Source organism: Halichoerus grypus, chromosome 15, assembly GCF_964656455.1.
Source record: "Halichoerus grypus chromosome 15, mHalGry1.hap1.1, whole genome shotgun sequence".
NCBI classification, from domain to species: Eukaryota; Metazoa; Chordata; class Mammalia; order Carnivora; family Phocidae; genus Halichoerus; species Halichoerus grypus.
In genome coordinates this window covers 10,913,677-10,932,203 of record NC_135726.1, presented here as the reverse complement: position 1 = coordinate 10,932,203, position 18,527 = coordinate 10,913,677, and the positions used below count along the sequence as shown (strand labels likewise).

At 37.8% G+C, this 18,527-nt stretch overlaps 1 protein-coding gene across 3 annotated transcripts in view; it reads left to right on the top strand.

The window, feature by feature from the left end:
• The window catches only part of CNTNAP4 (contactin associated protein family member 4), a 369,439-nt gene that overhangs the window by 121,795 nt on the left and 229,117 nt on the right, over positions 1 to 18,527 (top strand). The window lies entirely within an intron of this gene.

The following is an 18,527-nucleotide window of genomic DNA, read 5'->3' as shown; positions in this document are numbered from 1 at the left end:
CCATTTCTTTGTGTCTTCCTCGATTTCTTTCATGAGTATTTTATAGTTTTCGGAGTACAGATCCTTTGCGTCTTTGGTTAGATTTATTCCTAGGTATCTTATGGTTTTGGGTGCACTTGTAAATGGGATCGACTCCTTAATTTCTCTTTCTTCTGTCTTGTTGTTGGTGTATAGGAATGCCACTGATTTCTGTGGATGATTTTATATCCTGCCACTTTACTGAATTCCCTATATGAGTTCTAGCAGTTTTGGGGTGGAGTCTTTTGGGTTTTCCACATAAAGTATCATATCATCTGCAAAGAGTGAGGGTTTGACTTCTTCTTTGCCAGTTCGGATGCCTTTTATTTCTTTTTGTTGTCTGATTGCTGAGGCTAGGACTTCTAATACTATGTTGAATAGTAGTGGTGATAGTGGACATCTCTGCCATGTTCCTGACCTTAGGGGAAAAGCTCTCATTTTTTCCCCATTGAGAATGATATTCACTGTGGGTTTTTCATAGATGGCTTCTATGATATTGAAGTAAGTACCCTCTATCCCCACACTGTGAAGAGTTTTAATCAAGAAAGGAGGCTGTACTTTGGTCAAATGCTTTTTCTACATCTATTGAGAGGATCATATGGTTCCTGTTCTTTCTTTTGTTAATGTATTGTATCACATTGATTGATTTGTGGATATTGAACCAAACTTGCAGCCCAGGAATAAATCCTACTTGGTCATGGTGAATAATCCTTTTAATATACTGTTGTATCCTATTGGCTCGTATTTTGGTGAGAATTTTGGCATCCATGTTCATCAGGGATATTGGTCTGTAATTCTCCTTTTTGATGGGGTCTTTGTCTGGGTTTTAGGATCAAGGTAATGGTGGCCTTTGGAAGCTTTTCCTTCCATTTCTATTTTTTGGAACAGTTTCAGAAGAGTAGGTATTAATTCTTCTTTAAATGTTTGGTAGAATTTCCCTGGGAAGCCATCTGGCCTGGGGCTCTTGTTTGTTGGGACATTTTTGATTACTGCTTCTATTTCCTTACTGGTTATGGGTCTGTTCAGGTTTTCTGTTTCTTCCTGGTTCAGTTTTGGTAGTTTATACATTTCTAGGAATGCATCCATTTCTTCCAGGTTATCTAATTTGCTGACATATAGTTGATCATAATATGTTCTTATAATTGTTTGTATTTCTTTGGTGTTGGTTGTGATCTCTCCTCTTTCATTCATGATTTTATTTATTTGGGTCCTTTGTCTTTTCTTTTTGATAAGTCTGGCCAGGGGTTTATCAATCTTATTTATTCTTTCAAAGAACCAGCTTCAAGTTTCGTTGATCTGTTCTACTGTTCTTTTATCTTCTATTTCATTGATTTCTGCTCTGATCTTTATTATTTCTCTTCTCCTGCTGGATAGGCTTTACTTGCTGTTGTTTCTCCAGCTCCTTTAGGTATAGGGTTAGGCTGTGTATTTGAGAACTTTCTTGTTTCTTGAGAAAGGCTTGTATTGCTATATACTTTCCTCTTAGGACTGTCTTTGCTGCATCCCAAAGATTTTGAACAGTTGTGTTTTCATTTTCATGAATTTTTTAAATTCTTCTTTAATTTCCTGGTTGACCCATTCATTCCTTAGTAGGATGCTCTTTAGCCTCCATGTATTTGAGTTCATTCCAAGTTTCCTCTTGTGATTGAGTTCTGGTTTCAAAGCATTATGGTCTGAAAATATGCAGGGAATGATCCCAGTCTTTTGGTACTGGTTGAGACCTGATTTGTGACCCAGGATGTGATCTATTCTGGAGAATGTTCCATGGTCACTAGAGAAGAATGTGTATTCTGTTGCTTTGGGATGGAATGTTCTGAATATATCTGTGAAGTCCATCTGGTCCAGTGTGTCATTTAAAGCCTTTATTTCCTTGATCTTTTGCTTAGGTGATCTGTCCATTTCAGTGAGATGGGGGTTAAAGTCCCCTACTATTATTGTATTATTGTCAACATGTTTCTTTGATTTTATTATTAATTGGCTTATATAATTGGCTGCTCCCATGTTAGGGGCATAGATATTTACAATTGTTAGATCTTCTTGTTGGATAGACCCTTTAAGTAGGATATAGTGTCCTTCCTCATCTCTTATTATTGTCTTTGGTTTAAAATCTCATTTGTCTGATATAAGGATTGCCACCCTAGCTTTCTTTTGATGTCCATTAGCATGGTAAATGGTTTTCCAACCCCTCACTTTAAATCTGGAGGTGTCTTTGGGCCTAAAATGAGTCTCTTGCAGACAGCATATTGATGGGTCTTGTTTTTTTATCCAATCTGATAGCCTGTGTCTTTTGATTGGGGCATTTAGCCCATTTACATTCAGGGTAACTATTGAAAGATATGAATTTAGTGCCATTGTATTGCCTGTAAGGTGACTGTTACTGTATATTGTCTGTGTTCCTTTCTGGTCTGTTTTACTTTTAGGCTCTCTCTTTGCTTAGAGGACCCTTTCAATATTTCTTATAGGGCTGGTTTGGTGTTCGCAAATTCTTTTAGTTTTTGTTTGTCCTGGAAGCTTTTTGTCTCTCCTTCTATTTTCAAAGACAGCCTAGCTGGATATAGTATTCTTGGCTGCATATTTTTCTCGTTTAGTGCTCTGAATATATGGTGCCAGTCCTTTCGGTCCTGCCAGGTCTCTGTGGATAGGTCTGCTGCCAATCTAATGTTTCTACCATTGTAGGTTACAGATCTCTTGTCCCGAGCTGCTTTCAGGATTTCCTCTTTGTCTCTGAGACTCGTAAGTTTTACTATTAGATGTTGGGGTGTTGACCTATTTTTATTGATTTTGAGTAGGGTTCTCTGTGCCTCCTGGATTTTGATGCCTTCCCCAAATTAGGGTAGTTCTCTGCTATAATTTGCTCCAATATACCTTCTGCCCCCCTCTCTCTTTCTTTTTCTTCTGGGATCCCAGTTATTGTACTATTGTTTCATATATGGTATCAATTATCTCTAGAATTCTACCCTCGTGATCCAGTAGTTGTTTATCTCTTTTTCTCAGCTTCTTTATTCTCCATCATTTGGTCTTCTATATCACTAATTTTCTCTTCTGCCTTATTTATCCCAGCAGTTAGAGCTTCCATTTTTTATTGTACTTCATTAATAGCCTTTTTGATTTTGACTTGGTTAGATTTTAGTTCTTTTATTTCTCCAGAAAGGGATTCTCTAGTATTTTCTATCCTTTTTTTCAAGCCCAGCTAGTATCTTTAAAATCGTCATTCTGAACTCTGGTTCCAACATCTTACTAATGTCCATATTGATCAGGTCCTTGGCCGTCGGTACTGCCCCTTGTTCTTTTTTTTTGAGGTGAGTTTTTCTGTTTTGTCATTTTGTCCTGAGAAGAATAGATGAATGAGAGAACAAAATGCTAAAAGGGTAACAATGACCCCAGAGAAATATAATCTAAACAAACAGAAGAGACCCAAAACCAGGGGGAAAAGAAAGGGGGAAAAAAAAAAAGAATATGATCAGGCTGGTGAATAGAACAGAGCCACATGATTTTGGGTATGTTTTGGTCTTCTTCAGAAGAAACTGCCTCCCAAAATTTTAAGAAAGAAAAACTTATATATATGTACAAAAATAAGGATAAATATGATGAAGGGATGAAATATGAATGTAAAGATGAAAATTAAAAATAGACTTTAAAAAGGGAATTGATAAGTTGGTTGAAAAAGGAAAGAAGAAAAATTAAAAAAAATAGAAAATGAAAAAAAATAAAGAAAATTTAAAAAATTAACTTTGAAAGACTAAAGCATCATGGGGAAAAAAGCCATGAATTCTATGTGCTGTATTCCCCTAGTGCTGGAGTCTTGCCAGGGGAGGGGCCTGTTGCAGAGATTCTCAAATGTCTTTGCCCAAGGTGGTATTGTACTGCCCTTGCCAGTGGCCGGGCTAAGTAATCTGCTCGTGTTTGCTCTTGGTAGCTTTTGTTCCCTGAAAGCTTTCCATACAGCTTTGGAGGACGAGAGTGAAAATGGCGGCCTTGCAATCTCTGGCCCCGGAGGAGCCGAGAACGTGGGGCCCCACTCCTCAGTGAGCCCCCAAAGAAAAGCAGTCACTCCTGTCTCCCCAGTATCCGGCCACACTCCATACTCACCTGGCCTGTGACCGAGCATTTCTGTCTCTGGCACATGACCCCGTTTGGAGTCTCCAAACCCAGCAGATTCCTGGGGTGGGCTCCTGCGCCTCTCCTCCTGGGGGAGGAAGGGGAGTATCCCCGGATCTGCCGCTTGTTGGGTCCCTGCTGGATGAGCAGTGGCCTGACTGTGCCACGGATCACGGTTTATGGCAACCCCGAGCTGAGAGCCTGCTCCTCGGCTCCGTCTCTGCAGCCGGCTTCCCTACTCCAATACCTGGGAGCTCTGCCGCACTCAGGCACCCCCGGTCTTCCTGTGACCCTGAGGGTCCTGAGACCACACTGTCCCATTGAGGGTTCCCCCCTCCCCCTTAGCCACTGGAGCGACGTCCCTCAGTGGAGCAGACTTCTAAAAGTTCCAATTTTATGCTCCGCTGCTCTGTCACTTGCTGGACCCGGCTGATGGAGGCTCCCTCCCTCCCCCCCGCCATCTATCTTCTCGAATATCACCTTGGATTCACTTCTCCGCACATCCTACCTTCCAAAAAGTGGTCACTTTTCTGTTCATAGAGTTGCTGCTATTCTTTTCTTCGATCTCCTGTTTAGTTTGTAGGTGTTCAGAATGGTTTGATAACTATCTAGCCGAATTCCTGGGACCAGATGAAATTTGGGTCTCCTACTCCTCCGCCATCTTGCTTCTCCTCCTCATTTAACTTTTTATATTGAAATACAACACATATCTGAAAAGATAAAAGGTATATGCGCACACACACACGCACCCCCTGAGCTCATTTATTATCAAAAAGCAAAAACACCTATTTAAATATTACCTAGGCCAAGAATGCTACAGTATCTCAAACACCTCCTTTCATCCCTTTCCTGGGCATTACTACCTCCATCTTCTCCCAAAGTTATCACTATCATGACTGTGAATGCCTGTTTTGAATTATATTCAAAAGAAATGAATCAATATATACTTTTTTTTACATGTGGCTACCTGTGTTAACATTATGTTTGCGAAACATATCCATGTTGTTGTGCATAGGTATAATTGATTTATTTTCATTGCTTTATAGCATCTCATTATGCGAGAGTATCTGAATGTGTTTATCCCTTCTGCAAATAGACATGTGAGCTGGATTTGGGGACTATTCTGAATAATACTTCAGGAGCATTCATGTGCCTTTGGTACACAAAGCCTGCTTTCCTGTTGGGTACACTCTTGAGAGGGGAATTGCTGGCTCATAAAATAAATATATGTGGGGTGCCTGGGTGGCTCAGTCCTTGAGCATCTGCCTTCGGTTCATGTCATGATCCCAGAGTCCTGGGATTGAGCCCTGCATTGGGCTCCCTGCTCGCCGGGAAGCCTGCTTCTCCATCTCCCACTCCCCCTGCTTGTGTTCCTGCTCTCGCTGTCTCTCTCTCTGTCAAATAAATAAAATCTTAATAAATAAATAAATAAATAAATAAAATAAGTATATGTTTAACTTTAGTGGAATATGTGAAAGACTTTTTATAGAGATCATGTTTATGTATACTCTCACCGCAGTGTATGAAAATTCCATGTCTTCCACATTCTTGACAACACTTGGTATTACCAGTTTTCTTTTAATTTTAGATTTTTAATGTTTCCCTCAATTTTAGCTATTCTGGTTGGCATGCAGAACTCTCACACTGTGGTTTGAATTTACAGTGTCCTGTGACTAATGAGGCTGGACCATTGCATAGGTCTGCTAGTCATTTAGATATTTCTTTGTCCCGTTTTTTCTTATTGCTTTGTAGTTTTCTATAAATCCTGGACACAAATATACTGAAAAATAGGTTCTTCCATTCTGTGGCTTCTCTTTTCACTATTTTAACATCTGTAAATGAACAGAAGTTCTTAAGTTTAATATATTCTGATTTGTTAACCTTTCCTCTTATGTGTCAGCCTTTCCTTTTGTGTCATGTTTAAGACACCTTTGCCCTCCTCCAGGTTGTGAAGATATCCAGTTGTGCTATCTTCTAGCACATCTGCTAGCTCCATTCACATTTAGCTTTACAATCTTACTGGAATGGCTTTCTGCCCATGATTTAAGGGAGTGATCAACCTTCCTTTTCCTTTTTTTCCTCCTTCCTTTTTTTTTTTTTTTTTTTCTCTTCTTCTCTTTCCCCAGTGTGGATATTTGATCAATCCAGCACCGTGCATTTAAGAGAGGTGGTTTATTGTTTGTTGTTTTTCTAACTGATTTGCATTGCAAACATTGTCAGAAACCCATTCCCCATTTATGTTGAGTCTGTTTCTGGATTCTCTGTTCTGTTCCACTGGTCTGTTTGAGCAATCTTCTGCCAATATGACATTCTATTATTTTTGTAACATTCTGAGACTTGATGCCCAGTCAAGAAAATCTTCCAACTTTGTTTTTCTTCAAGAGTATCTTGGTGATTCCTGTCCCTTTATATTTTCACTAACAATGTATGAGAGTTCTTGTTGCTCCACATCCTCACCAGTATTTGGTATTGGCAATGTTGTGGATTTTGGCCATTCTAATAGGTGTCTAAATTCAGTCCATATTGATATATAGACTTTCATTCAGCAAATTTGCTAACCACATGCTATAAAGTAATTTCTACATAAACAATCATGCTACCTATGAATGACAGCAGGCTTATTTCTTTCTTTCCAATCCATATTACCTGTTCAGTATTTTTCTTACCCTAATTAAATTATTCACCTCATGTGGAATGAAAGGGTCTATAGACAACATACTTTGATTATCAAACTCAAAGCAGATCTCAGCATTTCTTTTAACATGTGACTGTTTGCTGTAAGATTTTTGTAGATGTCCTTTATAGATTTAGAAATTCCCTTTTTAGCTAAAAGTTTAAATCACATTTAGATGTTGAATTTAATCAAATGCTCTTTTTACATCTGTTTAGAAGATCATATTTTCTTCAGTTTGATTAATTACCTTGAAAGATTTTTTTTTTTAAAGATTTTATTTATTTATTTGACAGAGACAGAGATAGCGAGAGCAGGAACACAAGCAGCGGGAGTGGGAGAGGGAGAGCAGTCTTCCCGCCGAGGAGGGAGCCCGATGTGGGACTCGATCCCAGGACCCTGGGATCATGACCTGAGCCGAAGGCAGATGCTTAATGACTGAGCCACCCAGGCGCCCTACCTTGAAAGATTTTTAAATATTAAGCAATCCTTGTGTTCCTGGAAGAAACTTGATTAAAAAGTTATGATCTATGAAACTTTTTCTTTATTTCTGTATTCTATTATAATATTGCAACTAATTTAAAGGATCGTTGGATATATGTTTATGAATAAGATTGGCTTTTATTTTCCTTCTTGAAAGTTCCGTGTCAGATTTTGATATCAAGGTTAAGCTAGCCTCAGAAAACAAGTTGGGAAGCATTCTGTTTTCCTACTATATGAAGGTGTTTGTATAAGATCACTGTTTTTTGTCCTTAAATGTTTAAATGTCCTTAAATCTTTAGAAAATTCACATCCACATGTGAACATTTTTAAATTATGGATTTAATTTTGCCAACAGAGATAGGCAACTCAGATTTTCCTGTTTTTCATCTGTTTTGGCAAGTTGCTGTCTGTTTAGAACTTGCTCACTAAATTGTCAAAAACTATTCAAAGTAACCTCTTATGATCATTCTAACTTGTATGGGATCATAGTAGGATGCTCTTTTGAATTCCTGATATTGGTTATTTCTGTCTCTTCTTTTTTCTTTTCCTTGATCAGTTTAGCTAGGGTTTCATTAATTTCAGTGTCCTTTCAAAGCCTTATTTTTATCATTTACTTTGCGTTTAATTCTTGGTTTTAATTTACTGTATTTTTTTCCCTAATGTCTTAACATCCATCCTTAACACATTAACCTTCTTTCTTCTTTTAATGTCCATGTGCTCAGCACCAGTGACTTCTCTTTCACTTGTGACATTGGTAATTTGGGTCTTCTCTCTTACTTTTCTTTGGACAGCATGAGTGGGGATTTATCAATTTCAGTGAATTTTTCAATGAAAGAGCTTTTGATTTTGTTAATTTTCTCTTATGTTTTCCTGTTTTCAATTTCACTTATTTGTGCTCTAATTTTTATTATTTCTTTTCTTCTGATTATTTTATATTTATATTGTTCTACATTCTCTAGTTTCATAGGATGGAAACTGAGATTATTTATTTAGGTCTTTGGGTTTTTTTCCCCTAATGTATGCATTTAATGCTACAAATGCTGCTGTATCTCACACATTTTGATAAATTATATTTTTATTTTCATTTACATCAGTTTTTTAAAAATTTCACTTGAGACATCTGCCTTACCTCTTGGGTTATGTCCGAATATTTTTGGGCTTTCTAGCTATCATTCTGTTACTTATGTCTCATTCTATCCTATTGTGGTCTAAGCATACTTTGTACAGTTTACAGTTTCTATAAAATTTGTGAGGGTGTGTTTTAGGGCCCATAATGCAGTCTGTCTTTGTGAATGTGTCATATGATCTTGAGAGGACTGTTTCTGCTGCTGTTGGATGGAATATTCTAAAATGTCAGTTCGATCCAGTTGACTAATACTGATATCCAGGTCTTCTTTATTCTTACTGTTTTTCTGTCTTTTTGATGTATCAACTACTCCAGCTATAATAATGGATTTGTCTATTTCTCCCTGCAGTTCTATCAGTATTTGCCTCATGTATTTTGACCCTTTGTTGTTATGTGCTACAGATAGGGGAGTGTTACACCATGTTGAAAAATTGATTGCTTTGCCATTATGCAATGTTCCTGTTTATCTCTGATAATCTTCCTTGTTCTGAAGGCTGCTTTGTTTGAAATTAATATGGCCACTCCAGCTTTTTTTAGATCAGTGTTAGTGTTAGGCTAAAATACAAAATGAAAACAAAACTTGAAAATTCCCTGAGCAGACAAAACCATTTAAGCCCCATAAGCAAAACTAAATCTAGTTTATTTCATGAACGTAAGTGAAACTTAAGTCATCTTTCAAAAAATGGTATAAGATAACCATTTTTAATCAATCCCCTGCCATCTGGAAACCCCCATTGTAATAACCAGTCACTACAAAGGTTAAACAGCTTCCTCATTTTCACTTAAAAGCCATTCTGTAATGTCAGACACACCTCTAACCTTCAGAGCAATTTTGGTTTGAAAGCTCCCAATTCTTGAACTATTCTTATATGCACAATCAACTCTTGCTAATTACTATTTTATTGATCTGGTGATTTTAATTTTGCTAGTTTTGGATTTTTGACATTAGTATAGTATATCTTTCTCTGTCCTTTTACTTTTAATCTATTTTAGTCTTTATATTGAAAGTGGATTTCTTGTGGATAACATATAGTTGGGTCTCATTCTTTATACCCTGACAATCTGTCTTTTAATGTTGTATTTAGACCGTTCACTTTTAAAGTGATTGTTGATATGTTTGGATTAATATCTGCCATGTTTGTAACCATTTTCTATTTGTTGCATTTGTCTTTTGTTTCTTGCTGCCCCCTTTTTAATGTGTTATCTGAATTTGAGCATCTTGTATTATTCAATTTTATCTCTTTCCATATTGATATACTTCAAAAAATTCTAGTGACTGCCCTTACCTATCTAAGACCATCTTCAAATAACATTATGCTACTTACTAAGTAGTGCAGGTACCTTAGAGTATTCCCAGTCCCTCCCTCTCACCCCTTGCAACATTGCTGCCATTAATTCAATTTATCCATAAGCTATAATCACCCAATACATTTTTAGTATTATTTCTTTAAATAGCCATCTTATAACTAAGAATAAGAAAAATTATTTTCTTGTAACTTCTTTTATTCCTTCTCAGATGCTCTTCTTTTCTTTGAAAGTTTCTGACCGATTATATTAAACTTTTGTCTAAAGAACTTCCTTTAAATGCTTTTTGCAAAGCAGGTCTGGTAGCAATGACTTCTGTTGGTTTTTGTCTGAGAAAGTTTTTATTTTTTCTTCACTTTTGAGTGAAAATTTCTCCAGGTGTAGAATTCTAAGTTTATTTTTACTTCTCTCAACACTTTAAATATTTTGCTCCACTCTCTTCCTACTTATGTGTTTTCTGATAGAAGTCCAATATACTTCTTATCCTCGTTCCTCTATAGGTAAGGTATTTGTTTTTCTCAGCTTCTTCCACAATGTTCTCCTTATCTTTGGTTTTCTGCAGCTTCATTATGTTATGACTCAGTATAGAGTTTATTCTGATTTCTAACCTGCTTGTTATTCTTTAAAATTCCTGGGTCTACTTTGGTGTCTGTCATTAATTTTGGAAAGTCTGTTGGCCATTATTCAAATCTTTCTTCCACTTCATTCTCTTTTTCTTTACCTTCTGGTATTCCACTTATGCACATGTTTCAACTTTTGCAGTTATCCCCCGTTCTTGGATATTATCTTCTGCATTTTTCTTTTTGCGTTATAGTTTAGGAAGTTTGCGTTTTCTGATCTTCAAGCTCACTGATTCTTTCCTTAGTTGTATTGAGTTTATCAATGTGCCCATCAAAGACATTCTCCCATTTCTGTCACAATGTTTTGATTTCTGATATTTCCCTTTGGTTTTTTCTTAGAGTTTTCATTTCTCTGTTTATCTTACCCATCTTTCTTGCATGCTGTCCACTTGTCCCATTAGAACCCTTAGCATATTAATCACAGTTGTTTTTAATTCCTAGTCTGATAATTCCAACATCTGAGACATATGTAAGACTGGCTCTGATGATTGTTTTGTCTCTGCAGAATGTGTTTTTTCTTGCCTTTTGGCATGCCTTGCAATTTCTCACTGAAATCTGGACATGTTGTATCTAGTAATGGGAACTGAAGTGAATAGGTTTTTTTGTGTGAGGATTTATATTAATCTGGCAAGGAATTGGGCTGTATTTAATGTTTGCTCTAGGTGTTGTAGGTGCCAGAAGCTTCAAATTTATCTAGGACTCTTGTTTTTGCCTCTCCTCTTGACTTTGGGGTCTTCTTCCAAGGTAGTCTGTGTTTGTAGTTCTTTCAGCTATTATCCAGTATTTTTATACTAGAGTTCTGTTGGTATGATGATATGATATGAGGATAGGAGAGCATTCTATAATATTCCAACTAAATGTCAGTGTTTTTAGTGGGCCTCTGTCTTGGGACTGTGACCTTCACTAGTGTTTCGCTGGTGGTGTGGCTTGTTTCCCTCTGCCCCTTGCTTCTTTTCCTGGCTACTGACTCCTTTTTTTTTTTTTTTTTTTTTTAAAGATTTTATTTATTTTAATGACAGAGAGACATAGCGAGAAAGGGAACACAAGCAGGGGGAGTGGGAGAGGGAGAAGCAGGCTTCCCGCGGAGCAGGGAGCCCGATCGGGACTCGATCCCAGGACCCTGGGATGATGACCTGAGCCGAAGGCAGATGCTTAATGACTGAGCCACCCAGGCATCCCTGGCTATTGACTCCTGAGGACTATTTGTTCCCTTAGGTGGGACACGGAGAGTAGGGAAACCAGAGTGGGAGGAATGTTCTTTGCTAATTGGGATGAGGCTCTGGCAGTCTTTTCCCCTGGACAGTAGGCCTTTGGTGTACAGAACACTCTGGGCATATTTTGCAATGATTACCTTCTCCTCTCCCTGCCAGAGCTGGGAGGGAATCCTTTTCTGATCTTCACAGAGAGCATGGAAAGGTTCCTGGAAGTCAAGTTCACAGAAATGTGGGGGCCCTCTAAGACTGTGGTCCTCAAGCGTTTCTCTCTCATGCCAGTCCACCCTTAGCCTCTGTTGATTTATCAGTATTACCTCATAAGCAGCCCTATCAGTTTATGGCACTAGTGGCTTCTGCCCTAGGTGGACAGATCTCAGCTCTGACTCTTTGGATGGTCTTGTCTCTCCAGATTTCAGGGTGGTAGTTTGCCATGTGTTTCATTCAGCTTAGGCTGCTGTCACAAAATACTGTAGACTGGATGGCTTAAACAACAGACATTTATTTTTCACAGTTGTGGAATTTGGAAAGTCCAAGATCAAGTTGCTGGCTGATTCAGTTCCTGGTGGGAACCCACTGCCTGGCTTGTAATTAGCCTTCTCACCATGTCCTCATCTGGCTCTGGTCTCTCATCTCATCATTATGACACTAATCCCATCATGGGAGCCCCACCCTCGTGACTTCATCTAAACCTAATTACTTCCCAGAGGCCCCACTTTCAAACACCGTCATGTTGGGATTAGGGCCTCAACATGAATTTTGGAGGGACACAATCCAGTCCATAGCGCATGTAACCTCAGTGTTCAGATAGGTCTAAGAAAGGTCATTGATTTTAAGTTTGTCAAGCTTTCTTATTGTTTAGAGAACAAGAATGATGTCCAGGTGCTTTAAATATAGAGCTGATGCTTTTCTACTTACTAATGTATGTGTCTTTGTATCCAAGACTCTGAATTTCCCTTTTTTTAAAAAAAGATTTATTGATTTATTTGAGAGAAAGAGAGTGAGAGAGCATGAGTGGGAGGGGTAGAGGGAGAGGGGAATGAGAATTTCAAGCAGACTCCATGCTGAGCGTGGAGCCTGACACGGGGCTTGATCACAACACTGAGATCATGACCTGAGTCGAGACCAAAAGTCAGATGCTTAACTGACTTCGCCACCTCTGTGTCACATCTCTCCGAATTTCCATTTAAGAACAGATTTTGCTGCTGCTTTATTACTTTCTATTGTGTATAGGACATCATGTTTGAAGAATGAACAATTTGCGACCTAGAAGGATATCTTTCTACAGAGTATAACTTTATTTGTTTCTGCAGGTAGAAATGAGCACTTGACATCTCTGACCATCTTAATCTTATTGAGAAGATAGGAGGCTGAATTTTAGTCCCTGTAAGGAGTTGTCTGTCTCTGGCTTACCCTGTATCCTAAGCTGTAGGAAGCTTATAGGATAATCTCATCCTTGGGGGACCTAGAACTAAAATTTTGTCTTTAACCCTGTGAAGTTGTAAAAAGATCTCCTCAGGTGCTTCGCATCTCAGGTTCTCTTCAGGAATCTTAGAAAGGGTAAAGGGTCTCAAAAGTAGGGCTCGCTTCCTTAGGTTTTCTTCTTCTCCCAGACCTTGGACATTTAATGTTTTATTGTCGTTTAGCACTTCATTCCCTGTTTTTCATTTTGTACAGCTTTTCTAGCAGGAGGATTGTTCAGAATTTCCTAGTCTACCAACCATAATATGATTATTTTTTTAAGCTAGAAGTTATTTTTCATCTCAATAAAACCTTAGTCTTCCACAAAACTGGACATATATTACCCTAATATAAATTTAAGCATAATGACCTGTCCACATATCTTCCATAAAACAATTTATGGCTATCTCTGAACAATAGTTACAAAATATAGCCAAGGTTGTATCTTTCACATGCTTTTTCACTTTTGCCATTTGATCTTGCCATCTTGAGAATTGAAACCTTTTTATGCTAAAAGGGCTGAAACAGTGTATTTTACAATTTGGTATCTCCACAGATTCTAATAAAATGGCCAAGGCATGGGACCTTATTGGAATATTGCCAATAATTTGGTATCCCTTCAAATAAAGATTTTAAAGATAGTGAATATTTTCAGAGAGGGGTGGTAGAAACTGATTTTATATTAATAAAATTCTATTTTCTTATTTTGCAATTTGAGATTTATTATATACACGGAACAAAATTTAATTTTCTAATCTGCTTTCTGTACTCTCATTGCTATTTCTCTATTACATAAATGAATGACATTCACACTCAAGAGAGAATCAGCATTTATACATATAGTTACAACAGTCTTGTTCAACATATGTTTAAAAGTTATTCTTATCTGGGTTTATGTTAGCAAGTTCCCCGCTTTTCAGGAATATTCATTTTTTCTTCGCTTTTCTTTTGCATTTTTCGGTTTTTAGATAAGACAACCTCTTGGGAGGCATACTGGCACACTTGGTAAATATTTATAACCAACATCATGAAACAAAGGGCCGACTTGCATTCGACAGCATGTTTTTATGATACATTTAGTGTCTGCATGTCAGCTGACTGTGTCAGAACGAGTTGTACTTGGAAATAGGTCATATGTAAGTCACATGAATTTTCACAGCAGGAGAGGTCAGGGGGTTTGCATTTTTGCCTGCTTGTCATGTTGAATTTATATTAGTATTGCTGTTTATTTTGGTGGGAGCGAAACCAATTTTTATGTAATTACATAGCATGCTGTATAAGTACATGTAAGTGGTCCCATGTTTCTGATTTACTACAGCAGTGTTCTGGATCCCCTTACGAACTGCCATATGGGCATTTCCCTTTATGCATCTTGACTTTCATAGACGAGTTGCTTAATTAATATTGATAAAATAGATTAATGCTATTACACTTCCTCATAAACTTTAGAATCATTATGGAAATACTTAAAATCTTGTGAAAAACTTTAATTCATTAACTCCATAAATTATCTTGGTTAGAATACATTTCTAAACCATCTACGAACACCTCATTGAGTTTGAAAATCATCAAGCCTCAAAGAAAAGAAAAATACAATTAAGACCTTTTGATTTTTATCACGTAAGACACATCACCTTACTTCTATTTGTAGATATTTTATATATTTGATGAAATACTGGCATATTCTTTTACATTCTGTATCTATTAGGAGATTATCATTTTATGCAAGAGTCCTATTGATTATCAAACATTTTTCTTTTATTTTTATTCTACTCCAATAATTTTGAGAAAATGTGAAGTTTATAGAACAGTCCTTTTGCCTATAAATGTTAACTGGTAGAGTTATGTTCAGCAATCATCTAAGTTGCATTACTCTCAATGTGTCAAAGATTTTAAATGTAAATTATGAGGAAAAGCCGGCGGGTGGGGGAGGCGGTGGGGAAGCCTCCAACAAAATATCAAGCTTCCTCTAGGGTGGGTTGTTTGCTTTCATGTTCTGTTAGAGTGAGGCCTACTGATAGCTTAGCTAAATTATGTGCTGTGGAGTCAGAAAAGCCTGGGATTAAATCTTTACTCTGCCACTTCCTAGCTGTGTGGCTTTAGGCACACAATCTCTATAATTTTCATTATCCTCAGCTTTAAAGTGGGTACAAAAATAACTACTTTATAGGGTTGATGGAAGTATTACAGTTACATAATATATTTCTTCTGCACCTGTTGCTGAGACACAGAGTTGCACACTGTTCTTTAGATTGATAACACAGAACACATTTGCTACTTATTTCTCTCTTTGGAAGTTAGCCTGGGTGAACCCTTCTCCAAAAATCTTTTCCTTCTCTGAAAAGTTTTGCAGTAATGTAGGTAGGGGAAAAGAGCATGGTTTGTCCACAAGCCAGAAAAATTTTCAAAGCCAGCTGAAGACCAACAGCACAAATGGGCTTGGTATGCACTAGAAATGCAGATTCCGGGGCCCCACTCACAGATTTAGTGCATGAGGCGCAGGATCTAGAAATTGCATTTTTAAACAACTCCTCATGTAATTCTGACAGACACCAAAATTCAGAATCTATAATAAAAGGGAAGACAAACATCCATATAGTAAAAATATGTTTTTAAAAGAGCAATTTAAATCCATGTGTTCTTTTTTTAATTTAATTTTATTTTTTTAAAGATTTATTTATTTATTTATTTATTTATTTAGAAAGCATGAGCAGGGAGAGGGGCAAAAGGAGAGGGAGAGAGAGAGTCCCAAGCAGATTCCACACTGAGTGTGGAGCCTGACACAGGGCTTGATCCCACAACCCTGAGATCAGGACCTGAACCAAAATCAAGAGTTGGACCCTTAATCAACTGAGCCACCCAGGCGCCCCTAAATCCTTGTGTTCTTTTATGAATTGTGATGGTGTGAAAAAATCTTCATAGCAAATTGAGAAATACCTCTTAGGCAAAGGAAATACATTTGAAACCTGGTAGTATGCCTAGAACTTTTAATTTATGAGGTAATGTAACATCAACCCCATGCCTCATTCACTAACATTTTGAAAAAATACCCATTAAATACAGAATTCCACAGCAAAATCTTTGTTGTTATCCTATGTATTGAAAAAATTTCAACATGGGGAGCAAGACGAGACAAATATTACTCTTCAGTTAAATCATAATTAATGGTGCATATTCCTCCAATGACGTTGGTACTAGACAGTTATTTAAGGTACTCAGAGCATTATGAAATAATGTTCTGCCTACTCTGTCACTGTACACACACACTTCCTATGTCTACGTCTTACTTCATTTTACTAATTATTGTAAAATTAAAACATGTTCATTTTTAAAAATCCAGAGACGATGGGGATGTGCTAAAAATCCCATACCCTCCACCTCACGATTTCCCTTGCCCTTTGTAAGAAAAAGCTGCTTAAAATTTTGAATGTGCCAAGATATTTTTATTACATATACAAGGTAAGCACCTTATATTTCTTCTTTATGTTCTTAAAATCTAAATAACTCATAAATCAATCAGGTAAAATGTGAAAGATTGCCATTCATAGACCTCCCCATTCTACTTACCTGTTTGTTGCCGCTGCCACTCTGCATCTTTCCTCCTCATCCCTTAAGATGTTGAGATCATGATAGTGGCATCTATCTAAATCTGTGACTGTACATTAATGTTGGAAAAATGTGAGTTCTTTTGGAGGGTTATCTGATTCATCACTCAACTGTTCACTGAAAGAAATCAAAATTGTATTAGCCTGCCAGTGGCACCCAGGAAAGTAGAATTGAAGTGTAAGAGGGCCTGATTAGGATTGAATGTTGATGGACCAGGGCCTCAACCCTGGATGCACATTGCCCTGGTTTGGAGAGCCTGTAAACACACACACACACACACACACACACACACACACACACACACACACACACACACCCCAATGCCCCGAGTATAAAATTTTGACTAGTGGGAAGAATGGGGCTTTCTAGAAGGGTCTGGTTATCAGAGTTAAAATATCTGTGGGTTTATACAGTATTCTATTTGTGTTGTAGGAAACAGTAGCTAGGAATGTGGACGTAATAGTTGAAAACATACTGGATAACTCTCTCGGTCATGGGAGATACAGTGCACATTTGCACATTCACATTTGATATGCTGAGAGGTTCTGTAATTGAGAACCTGTTGAACTTTGTTTTGTTTTTAAGCCCAATCTTTCCCAAATGTACACATCCGACATATATTTTACTGTGAACCACTTCGAGCCAAGCCATGTTCTAGGTACTGTGAATGGAGACGACTGAAGGTCCTTGCTTTAATGGAGCTAGTCTTCTAGTGGGATAAGATAAACAAACAAACAATAATCAAACAAAAAAAGACCCCAAATAATGAGTAATATGAAGAAAATAAAATAGGAAGGTAAGATGCAGGGGTATGCCAGGTACACCGCTTTTGAAACTGTGATTAGAAAGGGTTTAACTTAGGTGGTAACATTTTGACCAAGGCCTGAAGTGGCAAGAGGAGCTGGATGTGCAGAGAACTTAGGGAGTAGTATGGACAGCTGGTGCAAAGCTCTAAGCACGACTGAGCTTGGTTGTTCCAGGGGGTACAGTGTGGTGAAAGCATAATGGAGGGTGTTGTCAAAGACTTATGTTTGATAAGGAGCTTGGATTTTGTTCTGTGGCAAATGAAGCAATGGGGTTGGGGGTGACACAGTTTGATTTACCTTTAAAGATATTCCTGACTGCTCAGAGGGGAAGAGATTAGGGCTGTGGATGGGGATGGTGACAGGGAACAGGAGAACAAAAAAGGTGAGGAGGTCACTGAGATAGTTCGGGTGAGGTAATGCTTTGTGGAGCTGGGTGGTCATAGCTGAGATGAAGACAGATGCCCAGATTTTGGATATCATTTGGAGGTGCCATCACAGAAGGCTTGTGGTGCCTAAGCCTGAGAGCTGGGTGTATGGAGTATTGGTGAGGTGGTGGCAGGAGGTAGAGAATCGATTGATAAGGAGAGTCAAATCAAATTAATTTGACTATGAAACACCAAACATTTTTAAAAAAAAATATTTTGGTAAATGCTGGTAAAGGGATATTTGTGAACTAGAAAGAAAAGTAGGTAAATGAGCAGATTCCCTGTGTATTGGTATTCCTAACGTATTTGCCTTTGTCTTGTGCAACCTACATGAGGTTGACCTTATATGCTGACCCAGTCATGGTCAGCAGACCTACCAAGAGCCTGAATAGATTGCTTATTTTGTTCCGGCATATGCTGATTGTTACAGAAGGAAAAAAAAAAAACAAGGGGGAAGAGGAGAAGGAGAAAAAGAAGTAGGAGGAAGGGAGGATGGGTAGCAGAGAAGGAGAAGAAGAAATAAAAAATGTAAGTTATTGCGAACAACTTCCCTCTAACATTTTCACATATGAAGCCTTACCATTTGTCATGAAGGTGAAAATAAAAGCTGCCCCGATATTAGGTGCTGTAGTATGTGAGTTTTGCAGGTGAACTATGTGTTAGGCAGATGCACCCTGATATGGCGGAAGGAAGGTAG